The sequence below is a fragment of the Canis aureus genome, chromosome 3, assembly GCF_053574225.1.
Source record: "Canis aureus isolate CA01 chromosome 3, VMU_Caureus_v.1.0, whole genome shotgun sequence".
NCBI classification, from domain to species: Eukaryota; Metazoa; Chordata; class Mammalia; order Carnivora; family Canidae; genus Canis; species Canis aureus.
In genome coordinates, this window is record NC_135613.1 from 12,917,111 (window position 1) to 12,935,135 (window position 18,025).

Genomic DNA, 18,025 nt, shown 5'->3' on the forward strand with positions numbered 1-18,025 from the left:
GATCTCTTGTTCTGCATTCTCCTGATGATTAGTGATGTTGAGTATCTTTTCATGTGATTATTGTTCATTTGTACTTCTTTAGAAAAAAATATCTATTCGAGTCCTCTGCTCTTTTTATTTTTACTTTTTTTTTTTTTTTTTTTAATTTTTAAAGAGAGTGAGTGCATGCGAGCAGGGAGAAGGGGGAGACGAAGAATGAGAGGGAATCCTAAACAGGCTCCACACTCAGCCCAGAGCTGACTGACCTGGGTTGATCTCATAACCTTGAGATCATAACCTGAGCTGAAATCAAGAGTTGAACGTTTAACCAACTGAGCCATTCAGGCATCTCTTCATTAAAAAGAAAAAAAGATTTATTTACTTATTTGAGAGAGAGTGTACACGAGCGAAGGCAGGGAGGGATAGAGAGAGGCAGACGGGGGGGGGGGGGGGGGGGGGTGTCTCAAGCAGACTACCCACTGAGCTGGGAACCCAGTACAGGGTTTGATCCCAGAACCCTGAGATCAAGACCTGAGCCAAAACCAAGAGTTGGCTGCTTAACTGAGGAAGGTGCCCCTCCTCTTTTTTTAATCAGGTTGTTTTTTGGTGTTGAGTTATATAAGTTCTTTACGTTTTGAATGTTAATCCCTCTTTGGATATATAATTTGAGAATATTTTGTCCCGTTCAGTAGACTGCCTTTTGATTTTGTTGACAGCTTCCTTCACTATATAAAAGGTTTTTATTTTGAATAGTTCTAACAGTTTATTTTTGTTTTTTTTTCCCTTGCCATAGGAGACATATCTAGAAAAATGCTGCTATTGCCTATGTCAGACAAATTACTGCCTGTGTTCTCTTCTAGGATTTTTATGGTTTCAGGTCTCACATAAAGGTCTTTAATCCACCTTGGGTTTATTTTTCTGTATGGTGTCAAAAAGTGATCCAGTTTTATTCTTTTACATGTAGCTGTCTAGTTTTCCCAACACCATTTAGTGAAGATATTGTCTTTTTCTCATTGTGTATTCTTGCCTCCTTTGTGATAGATTGACCATAAATAGGTGTATTTCTGGGCTCTCAATTCTATTCCATTAATCTACATATCTATTTTTGTGCCATACTGTTTTGAATACTACAGCTTTGTAGTATATCTTAAAATTCTGAATTGTCAAACTTACAGTTTTGTTTTTCTTTCTTTGGCTATTTGGCTACTCAGGGTCTTTTGCGGTTCCATACAAATTTTAGTATTATTTGTTCTAGTTTTGTGAAAAATGCTGTTGGTATTTTGACAGGGTTTGCACTATTTGTAGATTGCTTTGGGTAATATGGACATTCTAACAATATTAATTCTTACAATCTGTGAGCATGGAGTATCTTTCCATTCACATCATTTTCAATTTCTTTCATCAATGTTTTATACTTTTCAGAAGACAGGTCTTTCATCTCCTTTGGTTAAGTTTATTCCTAGATATATATATATATTTTTTTTTTTGGCATAAGTATAAATGGTGCTGTTTTCTTATTTCTTTGCTACTTTCATTACAAGTGTACACAACTGCTACTGATTTCTGGGTACTAATTTTATGTCCTACAACTTACTGACTTTATTACTTCTAGTAGTTGTTTTAGTGAAGTCTTTAGGATTTTCTATGTATAGTATCATGTCATCTGCAAATAGTGAGCTTAACCTCCTCTTTACCAATATGAATGCCTCTTGTTTCTTTTTTTTTTTTTTGTCTGACTGCTGTGGCTAGTACTGCCAGTACTGTGTTAAATAAAAGTGGTGAGAGTAGACATCCTTCTCCTTCTGCCTTATCTTAGAGGAAAAACTATGATTTTCCCCACTGGGGATGATGTTAGCCGTGAGTTTTTCATATATCGCCTTTATTATGTAGAGGTACATTCCCTCTAAACATGCTCTGTTGAGAGGTTTTATCATAAGTGAATATTGAATTTTGTCAAATGCTTTATCTACATCTATTGAGATAATCATATGATTGTTATCTTTCATTTTGTTAATGTGTTGTATCATGCTGATTGATTTATTCTGAATACCGAACCATCCTTGCATCCCTGGAATACATCTCATTTGATCATGGTAAACGATCTTTTTTATTTATGTGCAGTTGGCTAATATTTTGTTGAGGATTTTCGCATCTATGTTCATCAGAGATGTTGGCCTGTAATTTTCCATTTTTGTGGCATCTTTGTCTGGTTTTAGTATCAGGGTATTGCTGACCTTGTAGAGTGTATTTGGAAGCTTTCCTTCCTCTATTTTTTTGGAATAGTTTGAAAAGAATAGGTACTAACTCTTTTTCAAATGTTTGGTAGAATTCACCTATGAATCCATCTGGACCTGGATTTTTATTTTTTTGATTACTGATTCAATTTTGTTCCTTGTAATTGGTCTGTCTGGATTTTCTATTTCTCTTTGGTTCGGTTTTAGAAGATCTTATGTGTCTATGAATTCACCTATTTCTTCTAGGTTATTCAATTTGTTGGCATATAATTTTTTATACTGTTTTCTTATAATCCTTTGTTTTTCTGTGGTGTCAGCTGTTACTTCCCCTCGCATTTTTGATTTTATATATTTGGGTCCTTTTTCTTTTACTTGATTAGTCTTTTCAATTTGGTTTATCTTTTCAAAGAACCAGCTCTTGGTTTCATTGATTTCTTTTTTAAGTCTCTATGTCCTTTATTTCTGCTTTGATTTTTTTTAATATTTTATTTATTAATTCGTGAGAGACAGAGAGAGAGACAGAGACAGAGACATAGGCAGAGGAATAAGCAAGCTCCATGCGGGGAGCCTGACGTGGGACTTGATTCTGGGATCAAGGATCCAGGATCACGCCCTGGGCTAAAGGGCAGCACTAAACCACTGAGCCACCCGGGCTGCCCTGCTTTGATTTTTTTTTTTTTTTTTAAGATTTTTTAAAATTTTATTTATTCACAAGAGACAGAGAGAGGCAGAGACATAGGCAGAGGGAGAAGCAGACTCCCTGTGCAGGAGCCTAATGTGGGACTCGATCTCAGGACCACAACCCAAGCCAAAGGCAAACACTCAACCACTGAGCCACCCAAGCATTCTTCCTTTGATCTTTATTATTTCCTTCCTTCTACTCACTTTGGGCTTTCTTTGTTCTTTAACTAGGTCCTTTATGTGTAAGTTTAGATAATTTATTTGAGCTTTATCTTGTTTCTTGAAGTAGGCCTATATTGCTATATATTTCTCTCTTCAAATTACTTTGGCTGTGTCCCAAAGATTTGGACCATTTTCATTTGTTTCTATGTATTTTTTTTATTTCTTCTTTGTTTCATTGACCCACTAGTTGTTTAGTATCATGTGTTTAGCTTCAATGTATTGTGTTTTTTCTAGTTTTTTTTTTTTTAATTTTTATTTATTTATGATAGTCACACAGAGAGAGAGAGAGGGGCAGAGACACAGGCAGAGGGAGAAGCAGGCTCCATGCACCAGGAGCCCGACGTGGGATTCGATCCAGGGTCTCCCAGATTGCGCCCTGGGCCAAAGGCAGGCACCAAACCGCTGCGCCACTCAGGGATCCCTTTTCTAGTTTTTTTCTTGTGATTTATTTACAGTTTCATGCCATCGTGATCAGAAAAGATGCATGGTTTGATTCAATCTTAAATTTGTTGGGGTTTGTTTTGTGACCTAAGGTGATCTATTCTGGAAAATGCTCCATGTGCACTCGAGAAAAATGTGTATTCTGTTTATTTTTGGGTGGAATATTCTGGACCTCTTAGGTCCATCAGGTCCAACGTGTCCTTCAAAGACACTGTTTCCTTGTGGATTTTCTGCCTGATCCATCCATTGATGTAAGCGGGGTGTTGGAGTCTTCTACTATTATTGTATTACCATCCATTTCTCTCTTTATATGTTAATTTGTTCTATGTACTTAGTTACTCCAGTGTTGAGTATGTAGATACTTAAAATTGTTATAGATATTATTGCATTGATCACTTTACCATTATGTAATGCCCTTCTTTGTCTCATTGCAGTCGTTTCATTTTTTTTTTTTTAAGATTTTATTTATTTATTCATGAGACACACAGAGAGAGACGCAGAGACAGAGGCAGAGGGAGAAGCAGGCTCCATGCAGGGAGCCCGATGTGGGACTCAATCCCGGGTCTGGATCTCCAGGATCACGACCTGAACTGAAGGCAGACGCTCAACCACTGAGCCACCCAGAGATCCCACAGTCTCTGTTTTAAAGTCTATTTTGTCTGACATAAGTATTGCTACCTTGGCTTTTCTTTTGCTTCCACTTGCACAGTAAATGCTTTTCCAGCCCTTCACTTGCTTGATGTTGTCCAAGAAATCATTTAACATATCCTCATTTTTCAGATTCTTTTCTCTTTTTGCATGCTTTCCGTTGCCTTGTGTTCCAGATCATGGCTTCATTCTTATGCATCACCAATCTGTTGATTCCCTCTATTGTGCTTTTTATTATAGTTATTGTGTTCTTTAACTGATTGGTTCTTTTTTATATTTTCTATCTCTTTAGTGAAGGTCCCCTTGAGTTCTTCCACTCTTCTCTCTAACCCAGTGTCTTTATGGTCATTACTTTAAATTCTTTATCAGACATATTGTTTATCTCTCTTTCATTTAGTTTTTCTCCTGCGGTCCTTTGTTATTCTTTCTTTTGGAACATATTCTTCTGTCCCTACATTTTACTTGGCTTTCTGTATTTGTTTCTATGGATTAGGCAGAAGAGCTACTTTTCCTAAAGTTGAAGGAATGATCTTGTGTGTGGTCTGTCCCCTGTTGCAGACTGTGTGTGCTCGGCGACTTTGCCAGCTGACAAACTTCTGAACTACTAAGTTCTACTTAAGGTTCTACTTGCCCACCAATATTTCACCTTTGGTACTATCAACACTTAAGGTGCATCTTTGTGAAATTAATAGAATCCTTAGGATTAGGGAAGAAAGGAGAGGTGCAAGTACCAAATTAGCGAAAAGAAGTATCTCAAATTTAATTGTTTTCTGTTCTTAAGCCAGTGTTTCATGTACTCAATTATGAAGTATAGATAATAAAATGAAAGAATGTGGGGCAGCCTGGGTGACACAGAGGTTTAACACCGCCTTCAGCCCAGGGAGTGATCCTGGAGACCCAGGATCAAGTCCCACGTCAGGTTCCCTGCATGGAGCCTGCTTCTCCCTCTGCCTGTGTCTCTCCCCCGCCCCCCAGTCTCTGTGTGTGTCTCTCATGAATAAATAAAAAGATTAAAATAAAATAAAATAATGTATACAAATATTTGAACTATCTTATTGAAGACTATAACCTAAAAGGATAAGAGCAATTTAGAATTTTATAATATTGGTTAGCTCACTGAACACCTGCTTTATAATATATAAGTCTGATTTAACCTATGTGGCTTTCACCCATGTTTCTATGGATACACTTTCATAAATTTGAATACGTGAGAATCTCAAGACATTTTTAGAGGATGTGAAGAATCTGCTTTTTTTGATTGGAGGGGCTGTTAAGCTTCTTTTACACCCCCCCCCCCCAAAATCGAGGAAAGTTTTATATATTAGTTATTTATTTTGGCCCTACAGGTATTAGAAGATTGAAGTAGTCAGAAGAAAAGGATGTCCTATGGGCAGATAAAAATGTTTATAACCACCTTCAAAAAATGAATCTCATCTTAAAATACAATGAAATTTTTTTAAGAGATCTTATTTATTTATTCATGATAGACAGAGAGAGAGAGAGAGAGAGGCAGAGACAAAGGCAGAGGGAGAAGCAGGCTCCATACCGGGAGCCCGAGGTGGGACTCGATCCCGGGACTCCAGGATCACGCCCTGGGTCGAAGGCAGGCGCTAAACTGCTGAGCCACCCAGGGATCCCCTACAATGAAATTTTAAGTGAATTCTATTATCCATGCTGTCACTGTGCATCTTCCTTTCACTTTTTAAATAAAGAATCTGCCTACAGTTCCTTATTTCCTACTTCATGTGGCTTTTATCATTAAAAATAATCTCTTTACCATCTTGAAGCTTTCTGCAGTTTTAGCTGTGTAAGACACAACTCTCTCCTCCTTAATACTTTATCCTCTTTAACCTCTATCCTCTCTTAGTTTTAGACAGTGACACAAGATTATGTATCAACTTGACTAGGCCAAAGGGTACCCAGATATTTGGTCAAACATTATTCTATCCAGGATTTAGTCATTCTACCTCCTTAGCCTCTGTGTTCTCTAATGACTTTGAGAGTTTTTAGGTAGCCTGGTCAAACTATCCTTCAATTTAAGTTTATGTGATATTTGCAACTATCCTTCAATTTAAGTTTATGTGATATTTTTCTCAGAGCTTGTAAGTTTTGGAGAGGAATTGCCATTCTCAACACATCATATCAAAGGGATAAAGGATATAAATATGACATCATCGATGATGCAACTTTGATCACCTGGTTAAGGGAGTGTCTGCCAGGCTTCTGCACTGTAAAATGACTCCCATCCACCTTCCCACAGCCTACTCTTTGGAAGCAATTAACTAATAACTAAGTTCAGCCCATACTGAAGGGGAAATGGCGAGTTAAGCTCTATCTCTACAGGGAGAAGTATCTATATAAATTATCTGCTATTCCATACAGATTTGTCTCTTCTCTCCATTTATTTGTTTAATACAATTAATTTCTGTCCCCAAGTCAGTTCTCCTTTCTACCACGAATGGCATCTGCATTGAGCAACCTCCTTATACTCAAAGGGACTGTGGATTTACCTTTGATTCCTTTTACTTTTGCATGTCCCATATCTTACTAACAAGCTCTCCCAAGTCATCATTTTTCACTGTTATTCAGACTTAGTCGATCTCTTTTTCTTCTGTTATTCCTTTAATCCAGGCCATCCTCACTTTCTAGATGATTTAAATAAGCCTGAGCAGGTCTTTTTTTTTTTCTTCCATGTGTTCTTGTGCTCCAATCTGCCTTTCATGTCACAGTCATACTGTATGAGACAGAAATGTCTACAGAGGCAGAAACAGTATTTCTGACTCTGGTTTTGTACATAGAATATAGAAAGTGAATAAATATTTGCTAGGAAGTAGAAAATACAACAAAATTTTTCTCCACCACAGTTTAGTCTTCATGCTAGGAAATAAAAAACAGTCTAGGGCAGCCATGGTGGCTCAGTGGTTTAGTGTCACCTTCAACCCAGAGCATGATCCTGGAGACCTGGGATCAAGTCCCTGCATGGAGCCTGCTTCTCTCTCTACCTGTGTCTCTGCCTCTCTCTCTCTCTCTCTCTCTCTCTCTGTCTCTCATGAATAAATGGATAAAATCTTAAAAAAAAAAAAAGAAATATTTATTTTTTAAAAAGATTTTATTTATTTATTTGACAGAGCGAGAGATAGAGCACAAGCAGGGGGAACAGCAGGAAAAGAGAGGGAGAAACAGGCCCCCCAATGAGCAGGGAGCGTGATGTGATGCAGGGCTCGATCCCAGGACCCCGGGATCACGACCTGAGCCGAAGGCAGATGCTTAACCGACTGAGCCACCCAGGTGCCCCCAAAAGAAATATTTATATGTCATTTTAAACCTAACACATATTCCTAAGATGTGAATGAAAAATACATAAAATCACAGGAAGAATGTAAATGTCAGATAAGAAAATATTTAAAGTATTCCAAAACAATAACTAAGAAGCTAAGGAAAGAAAACATCTTTGCCTCAAAAAAGAAGTAGGGAGTCTAAGAATCCAGACTCCTCAATAGTCTTCCAAAACCTAGTATTCTGAACTTTCCATAGGAGAAAATCTTGACTAAAATGACATACTAAACTGGTGCAGCCACTCTGGAAAACTGTGTGGAGGTTCCTCAAACAGTTAAAAATAGACCTGCCCTACAACCCAGCAATTGCACTGTTGGGGATTTACCCCAAAGATACAAATGCAATGAAACGCAGGGACACCTGTACCCCGATGTTTATAGCAGCAATGGCCACGATAGCCAAACTGTGGAAGGAGCCTCGGTGTCCAACGAAAGATGAATGGATAAAGAAGATGTGGTTTATGTATACAATGGAATATTACTCAGCTATTAGAAATGACAAATACCCACCATTTGCTTCAACGTGGATGGAACTGGAGGGTATTATGCTGAGTGAAATAAGTCAGTCAGAGAAGGACAACCATTATATGTTCTCATTCATTTGGGGAATATAAATAATAGTGAAAGGGAATATGAGGGAAGGGAGAAGAAATGTGTGGGAAATATCAGAAAGGGAGACAGAACGTAAAGACTGCTAACTCTGGAAAACGAACTAGGGGTGGTAGAAGGGGAGAAGGGCGGGGGGTGGGAATGAATGGGTGACGGGCACTGGGGGTTATTCTGTATGTTAGTAAATTGAACACCAATAAAAAATAAATTAAAAAATAAAAAATAAAAAAAAAAATAAAATGACATACTATACCACAGGGACCCAATCCTGTCTCTTGACCTGCAAGCAGGAGATAATGTAGTAATGGTTTGCCAACTATTTAACACAAGAAATAAAGGATGGTAGGACAAAAGGGGGGGGGGGGCAGGGAAGGGGACAGTGTTTATTTTTGCTGAGGAAATAAAGTGTGAGCTCCCCAAATGTCATTTACTTTTCCTTGCTTTTATAAAATGCTAATAACATTTCTGACTGGAAAGGGTTTTAAATTCTTATTTTTAATATAGAGATATGATTGCATAGAGGTTAAAAACTGTTTAAATCAGCAAAACACTAAAACTTCGTTATTAACAAGTTCTCAAATTTATTGTTGAGGACTGATTAACAGCTGAGAGTTATAATTCATTGTATGAAACAAGAGCACTGGACTCCTGGACTTGCCTTTCAGATGGAGAGAATTTTTTGTCTCCTTTGTTTTTCAGTGGAAAGAACACAGTAAGTCACCTGTATTTTGAACATCTCCCTCATCTCTAGCCTAGCTCAGAGTGGTTCAGTGGTGTTTGTGATGCCAGCTCTTCAGAATGAGAAATTAAGAGAAGTGACAGGTATCTCTGTAGTATTCTAATGAAGGAAGTGAAGTAAAAACATTACAGTCTCCTAGGACATAGGACTGATCCTGGATTTGGGTCACCTCAGAAATTAAAACTCCCAAAGACAAAAATCACTGCTTCTAATATTCAAATCCTATTACACACAGTGAGCTCCTGCTTGTCTCTCCCACTTTTAATCCTACTCTGTTCCAGCACTTCAGGTGGGACTTCATTCTTGGGAAGGTAAATCAAATGATTTCAATTTCAAACTATACATGTAACATTCCTAAGTGTTTTAGGGACTTAGTGATAAACAATAAAACATTTGCAAATAATGCTGGCACAGATGGAGTAGGGATAAGAGCTACTTTGGCTACCTCACCGCCAGTTAGAGGCTATGAAGGAAGCCAATCCAGAAGCAGAGGGAAGAGAAAAATGAAAACAGCTAAGAGCTGAGCTCTAATATCTAGCTAAGCCCGAAGCCAGTGTTCTTCCTTATTATAGTTATATGAAGCAAATTCTCTTTTTAGCTTAACCTAGTTTGGATAGGGCTTCCTGTTACCACAAAAGAATCATAACCCCTAACTGATTTAGTGAGGAACATGTACTTCTTACTTAAATCTCACTTGGATAAAACAAAGATGAAGGAAACATTAGAATAATGTTATTATCTTTGGTCTAGCCCATGTTTATTTAAAGTAGTAATGACAACACAGAAAAAGTCTTTTTTCCAAATACAACCGCATTTCTTTAAAAATAAAGACACAGTAAATGCTAAGTGCAATGAAGTCACTCAGTCAAGTTTAAGATGATACAGGAAAAAGAAACAGAGTACTTTTAAGACATTAAAGCATATTACTCTACAGTCTGTTTATTCTGAAGAACAACTTCTAATTTTCCAAAAGTAACATGACATACTTTGGTATCACTTATTTTCTAATCACCATGGGATCTCTCTGCCTTCTAAATTACATTCTTCAGTAAGGCCTAAAAGAGTTACTAAATTTTCACCTGCTTATTTGAAGTCTCATCTACTTTTTAATGGGCAGATGGCAAACTACTAAGTTTATATCTTAATATTACACAAATTCTAGTAACAGATCTCTGGCTAAACCTATATAATGCTGAAATCCCACACGATATCTGCAATGATAGTCTCATAGCAGAACAAATCACATGAGTTTTGTAGGACTATTAAAAATAAAACGTCTCTCTGGAAGACCCAGAAGCTGATGACATCTAAGTACCCCTGGAAAGAAGTCATCATGTTTGTTTCGTTGGAGATAGGTCTGTGAAATGAAACTAACAAAAAAAACAGTTTTGTGCCTGCTGGTTGTTGATGCAGCAACTACTATAAAGATGCAAGAGTTAGGAGAAAAACAAAAAAAAAAGTATTAAAAAGACAAGTACAGGAACAGAAGTGGGGCTGGATCACTGATGTAAAAATGTGGTAAAATGTTCATAGCTGGGACGCCTGGGTGGCTCAGAGGTTGAGCATCTGCCTTCAGTTCAGGGCGTGATCCCAGGATCCAGGATCCAGTCCCACATCGGGCTCCCTGCAGGGAGCCTGCTTCTCCCTCTGCCTGTGTCTCTGCCTCTGTGTGTGTGTCTCTCATGAATATATAAAAAGTATTTATAGCCTAGGGACATCTGGGTGGCTCAGAGGTTGAGCATCTGCCGTTGGTTCAGGGCATGATCCTGGAGTCCCGGGATCGAGTTCCGCATCCGGCTTCCGACATGGAACCTGCTTCTCCTTCTGCCTAGGTCTCTGCCTCTCTCTGTGTGTCTCTCATGAATAAATAAATAAAATATTTTTTTAATGTTTATAATCTAATAAATATTAACACACTCAATTTTTCAACTCATAGCATTGTGAATTATTCAATGTTTGGAATAACTCCAACTTGACTTATAGTGACTATCTAGGCTGACAATGATCCTCAACATAATTAATTCACTGTGCAAAATGTAAACATCAGTATTGACTTTAATGCATAATAAACTAAAACATGTTACAAGGCACACAGAGTTGTCAAATCACATAAAGGGCAAAAATTTCACTCCTTATGGCACAACTACATTAATTAATTTCTTCTTTTGCCTTTGTCAATTGCAAGATTCAATATAACTGTGAACATAAATTCCTGCTCTTAAGCTTCTATTCACCACACCAATTTGATCTACTTTCTGCCATGTCTCTGACGCACTGCTCTAAACCATTTATTTTGCTGCTCAAGAAAAGACATCTAATTTGAGACTACCAAAGCCAAGAATCATAGCAACAGCCTACTATAAATTACTAAAATATATGACCTTCCTATAATACTTAAATACCTTAATTCCTAGCTTGTATAGTCAAGAGCAACATAATAAACCACATTCTATTTTTTTAAAGATTTTATTTATTTATTCACGAGAGATACACAGAGAGAGGCAGAGACACAGGCAGAGGGAGAAGCAGACTCCCTATAGGGAGGCTGATGTGGGACTCAATCCCAGGACCCCAGGATCATGACCTGAGCCAAAGGCAGATGCTCAACCACTGAGCCACCCAAGCACCCATAAACCACATTCTTAAAGAGGAGTAGCAAGCAAAGCTCCTTGTTAAGTGTTTAGAAAAAACTTGTCATTTCCCTGGCTATACCAGTGTGTAAATGTAACAGAAAATAACTGGGTATGAAAGACCTGTTTGTTTTTAGTGGAAGGGAAAAAGTCTTTAGGAAACAAAATAATTAGATATCTAGACATCCTTTCACATCTCACCTGTCAATTTAGACTGGAGAATGTCAAATTACAATTGCTTTGCTACATATAAGGTAATTTAGAAAAATAGCTCATTGTAAAAAACAAACAAAAAACAACCTTGAACTCTAAAATAAATATAGATAAATAAAATAAAAAATTACTAGAGTAAGCTTCCTTCAAAATAAGGTTAATATGAGTCGAACCTTAGGGGTGCCTTGGTGGCACAGTTAAGCGTCTGACTCTCAGTTTTGGTTCAGGTCGTGATCTTAGGGTCATTAGATTAAGCCTCATGTGGACTCTGTCCTCTGCATGGAGTCTGCCTAAGATTCTTTCTCCCTTTGCCTCTGCCCCTCCCCCCCTACTGTGTGTACATGCACACGTGCACTCTCTCTCTTAAATAGATCTTTTTTAAAAAAAAAAGTTGAACCTTACATTTCCACTAGGCATGTCACAGCTCATGAGTATGGGGTGGGTCATATTCTGTCATCCAGGCACTATAGCAGCCATTAATAAGGGTTTTGGTAATATTTTTTTTTTCATACCAAGCCTCAATTTTCCATACTGGTAAGCACAACCACAAATATATTTGTCCAACTCAAAAGCCCCAAAGATAACAAAAATATTTGGTTTCATCCTTTTATTAACTGAAGAAAATCAAGTTTTTGTCTGATGTGCGTGTTTAAACTGAAATGAGGGATCCCTGCGTGGCTGAGCGGTTTGGCGCCTGCCTTTGGCCTGGGGCGTGATCCTGGAGACCTGGGATCGATTCCCGCATGGGGCTCCCTGCCTTGAGCCTGTTTCTCCCTCTGCCTGTGTCTCTCTGCCTCTCCTCTGTGTCTCTCATGAATAAATAAAATCTTTAAAAAAAATAAATAAAATAAACTGAAATGAACATTATACCAAATGATTTTTTAACTTTTAAAATTTAAATTCAATTTGCCATCATTTAGTATTACACTCAATGCTCATCACATCACATGCCCTCTTTAACGCCCATCACTCAGGTATCCCATCCTGCCACTCACCTCCCGCCTTCAGCAACCCTCAGTTTGTTTCCCAAAATTAAGAATCTCTCATGATTTGTCTTCCTCTCTGATTTTTCCCCATTGTTTCCCCTCCTTCCTTATGGTCCCCTTCACTATTTCTTACATTCCACATATGAATGAAATCATATAATTGTCTTTCTCTGATTAACATTTCACTCAGCATAATAAACCCCCAGTTCCATCTACGATGAGGTAAATGGTATTCACTCAATGGTTTTAAGGACTCTTGGACTCTCGCTCCTAAAATGTGACCCCCCACCTATTTAATTCTTATAGTTCTACAAATATCTTCTATTTGCTTAATCAATAGTATCCTAAACCTAGTATACATGTAAACTAATAGGGAAGCTTTAAAAAAAAAAAAAAAAAAAAGACATGGTAATCCATTTCTTGTAATGGTGGTTTGGATTATTTGGAATGACCCTCAAATTATAATCAACTAAAAATGGTGAAAGATTAAAAAATCTTAAAAGCAACTAACAGCTAATAACAATATTATAGATATTGTCAAGCCATTGCTGAAAGGGGGATACCCAAAAACAGGAAAACTCAAAATCTATTTTTGCCTTGAAGAGTCTTGCTAAACTGATCAAAATGGGGCCTCCTTTTTTGAAGGGCTATGTGGGCAGAAACAAAGATCTGCCCAAGGTGGAAAGTCTAATAAGAGATGTTCCTCCTTTAAGTTGGAATCTCAAAAGGCTACACTTTTAGGAAAAACTACAAGTAAACCATCCCTTCCACAGATTTGCATTGTCTGGCCATTTCAGAAAACCTCAAGACTATGAAAATGACTTAAGGTGGTCCTGGACTGGCAGGGGTCAGAACTGCCTGACAGAAGCAAATAAAAATCCTTTTCTGAAAAACAGCACTTTTATCTTAGGCACCAAATCATTCCTACAAATAATTTCCCAAAAGACAATGAGTGACATACAGTAAAAATAAACATACTACAAAATAAGACATGTTGAATGAGAACAGAAAGACAAACATATCTTTAAAAATATCAGTTACCAGAACTATTTGACAGAGATAACAGAACAATCCTTTTTTTTTTTTTTAATAACAGAACAATCCTAATTGCTATACTTAACCTTCAGAATACTAGGAAAAATATTAAGTAAATGATTATTTACTATTTTTATATTACTTCATGAAGAATTTAGGGCAGAATATGGTAAAAGCAGAAAACTTTACTAGAAATCTTAATATTCTTTTAACACAGTACACCCAAATAGTTATTCTATATTTTCCTAGGTTTGAAAGTATACATAGCTAGCTATTTATCAGCTAAAGTATAAATAGCTAGCTATTTATCAGCTGTCAATGACAAACCCAGAACACATCCATCTTGTAAATACTGATCTCAGATTTTTTTCTTAAAGATTTTATTTACTTATTCATGAGAGAGACACGCAGAGAGAGAGGCAGAGACAGGCAGAAGGAGAAGCAGGATTGCACTGGGCTCCTCCTTGCTGGGGGAGCCCAATGCAGGATTCAATCCCAGGACCCTAGGATCACGACCTGAGCCAAAGGCAGACACACTCAACCACTGAGCTACCCAGGTGTCCCTGATCTCAGATTTCAAATACATCTCTAACAGATTCCAGTTTATCATTACTTGTGCTGCTTTTTTTTTTTTTTAAGATTTTATTTTATTTATTCATGAGAGAGAGAGGGGCAGAGACACAGGCAGAGGGAGAAGCAGGCTCCATGCAAGGAGTCCGACACGGGACTTAATCCCTGGTCTCCAGGATTGCACCCTGGGCCAAAGGCAGGTGCCAAACCACAAGCCACCCAGGGATCCCCAGCATCTGACTCTTGATTTCAGCTCTGGTCATGATCTCAGTGTTTTGAGATGGAGCCCTGCATTGGGCTCTGCACTCCACATGAAGTCTGCTTGAGATTCTCTCTTCCTCTTCCTCTGCTCCTCCCCCATTCACATATGTGTGCTCTCTCAATAAATAAAATCTTTAAAAAAAAGTGTGATATTGGCAAACACATAGATATATAGACAATGAATCTATGCATGCATTAAAACACAAGACTGCATGCACACGCACACATGAAAGTGAATTTTACTGCATGTAAATTATATTTTAATAAAAAAGGGAAAAAATGATGAACTACAGTAATTTAGTTGTTTTTTTTTTTTTAATTTTTATTTATTTATGATAGTCACACAGAGAGAGGAGAGAGGCTGAGACACAGGCAGAGGGAGAAGCAGGCTCCATGCACTGGGAGCCCGACGTGGGATTCAATCCCGAGTCCCCAGGATCGCGCCCTGGGCCAAAGGCAGGTGCCAAACCGCTGCGCCACCCAGGGATCCCCAGTTGGTTTTTTTTTTTTTAAGATTTTATTTGTTTATTGGGATCCCTGGGTGGCGCAGTGGTTTGGCACCTGCCTTTGGCCCAGGGCGCGGTCCTGGAGACCCGGGATCGAGTCCCACGTCGGGCCCCCGGTGTATGGAGCCTGCTTCTCCCTCTGCCTGTGTCTCTGCCTCTCTCTCTCTCTCTCTGTGACTATCATAAATAAATAAAAATTAAAAAAAAAAAGATTTTATTTGTTTATTAATGAAAGACACAGAGGAAGGGATAGAGACATAGGCAGAGAGAGAAGCAGGTTTCATGTAGGAAGCCCAATGTGGGACATGATCCCAGGATCATGCCCTGAGCCAAAGGCAGACAGATGCTCAACTGCTGAGCAACCCAGGTGTCCCAGTAATTTAGTTTTAAAAAGAGTAGCAAAGAGGGATGCCTAGGTGGCTCAGTCAGCTAAGCAACTGCCTTTAGCTCAGGCCATGGTCTCGAGGTCCTGGGATCAAGCCCTCCTCAGTAGGGAGTCTGCTTGTCCCTCTCTCTCTACCCTCTCCCCTAACTTGTGCTCTCTCTCAAATTCTTTAAAAAAAAAAAGTAGAGTTAAGCAGCTGGATATAATAGAAGAACAAATTCGTAAACTAGAAGGTAAGTCAAACAAATTATTCAGAATGTAGCAAGAAGTGGAAATTAATTAATGCAGAGCCTTACACCGCAGCAGCGGTTGAAGAACAGCCACCATAGTTCTGTGATGATCCATGGCCACAGGCCTCAAGAAGGGCCACACAACCCAAAACATGAGCCAGCTGAGGCACAGCCACCACCGTGGACACCTCACCATGCACACCAAATTCCTAAGGGACATGATCGGAGAGTTATGTGGCTTTGCTCATACAAGGAGACTACCTTAGAGCTGTTCGAATCTCCAAGGACAAGTATGCCCTCAAGATCATCAAGAAAAGTGGACACACATCCATGCCAAGAGAAAGCAAACAGGAACTGAGTGAAGTCCTGGCTGCCAAGAGGAAAGCAGCTGCCAAAGACTGAGCCCTCTCCCCACTCTGTATATAATAAAACCCTCACAGAAATAAATTAACATAGGAAAACAGCAAGAAAAAGAAGTTTTCTGTTAAGTGAAGTTCTAAAAGAAGAACAGAAAGAGTGGGACAGAGGCAGATAATGGCTAAGAATTTTCCAGAATGGATGAAAGACACTAAATCAAAAGAAATTCAATAAAGCCAAATAAAAGGAAATTCACACCTAGACAAATTATAATGAATGAGAAAACACAAAGAATATCTGAAAAGAAGCCACAGGAACTGACTGCTCAATAGCACAACAGTGAAAGTCAAAAGACAGTGGAAAGAAGAAAGTGTGCTAAAAAGAAAAAATATTCCAACCTAAAATTCTATATACTGTAATAGATTTTTTTAAGCCATAAATCTCTCCCATTTCTTTACACACACTCCACACTCCTTTAAATATGACATCGCCACCCTTCCCATTGAGAAATAGAGTCTTAATTCCTCTACTCTTTGGAATCTTGGCCACTGGTCTTGCTCTCCTTTGCTCTGACATCAGCAAATATGAGCTTGAAAAATGCTTGTGCATTGGAACTTGCCATTTCTATAGCAGAACAGCAGACATATGACTGCCCAGCCCCCAGCTGACCTGACAAGTGACTACAGATGAATAAGCTGAGCTGATACGATGTAGACCAGAGACAAGCCATCTCACTGAGCCCTGCCCAAACTGCTAACCTACAGATACATGGGGAACCAGTTGTTGTTTTTCAGTCACTGACTTTGGGATGGTCTGTTACCCAGAAATAGATAATTGATACCTAGACCTAACAAAAATATCTTTTAAGAACAGGGTAGAATAAAGACCTTTCCAGACAAACAAAACCTGACAGCTGGCCACCAGGAGACCCTCACTAAAGGAAGGATGTACTGAAGAATGTACTGTAGGCAGAGCGAAAGTGGTCCCAGATGGAAGATCAAAGATGCAAGAAGGCATGAGGAGTAAAGAAGGGGCTAAGTACATGGGTAAATCTATAAAAATAATGCTGTTGTAATACAGTAATAGAATGAAAAAAATTTACTACCAGCTGCTTTTGTAATACAATAACTAAAAAATTTCAATGTCAGCAACCACTCCCAGACATTCTGATTTAATTTACCTGAGATATCCAGGTACTGATAGTTTAAAATCACCCCAGGTTGCAACTACAGCTTGAATCACTAACTTAAATTAAAAAATGTAATGCCTGTATATTTAAAGTTGGCATTAATTCCGACTTCCTTTCCACTGCTATTTGGATTGCCTTTTTTTTGAATTATTGACTTCTGATTTTTCTTCTGAAATAAGATTTTAAAAACATACTCTCTCTGTTAATACAAAGGGGCTCACATTAGGAGATACTTAAGGTCTTAAAACAATTACTGTGTTAATTTCTTTTTTTAAGATTTTAGTTATTTATTCATGAGAGACACACACAGAGAGGTAGAGACAGTGGCAGAGGGAGAAGCAGGCTCCTTGCAGGGAGCCCGATGTGGGACTCGATCCCAGGACTCTAAGACCACGCCGCTGCCGATTTTCCATCAACAGGTATTACTATAAGGTGTTCCCAGTTACAAGCATTCAAGAAAGTCTTAGCTAAGGCTAAAGCTAAAAAGGTTTTCTAGTTAATGTTCTTCTACAGTCTCTTTAGCAAAATAGTAGCTAATATTAAAGACCAGCCCCAGGCCATCTGCAACCAGTAACAGATCAGAATAGTATGCTATTCAAAACACTCTATGTTAACTGTTCATTTTCCTAAATTGTTCTGTTGACTAGATATGGTTGATGGTGCTTTGATCTAAATCAATACACCAATCTCAGAATTAAAATAACTCTCAAAGCAAACCCTTAAATGATGAAAGATTTCCAAAATAATGAATTATGGCCTAACAGCAAATTAAGAA

The 18,025-nt window shown here is 38.3% G+C and overlaps 1 protein-coding gene and 1 pseudogene across 1 annotated transcript in view; one reads left to right on the forward strand and one right to left on the reverse strand.

Moving 5' to 3' along the window:
* Window positions 1-18,025, reverse strand: part of GLG1 (golgi glycoprotein 1) — a 148,467-nt gene that overhangs the window by 97,613 nt on the left and 32,829 nt on the right. The gene's annotated exons all lie outside the window — the stretch shown is intronic.
* Window positions 15,818-16,106, forward strand: LOC144311584 (large ribosomal subunit protein eL36 pseudogene; annotated as a pseudogene).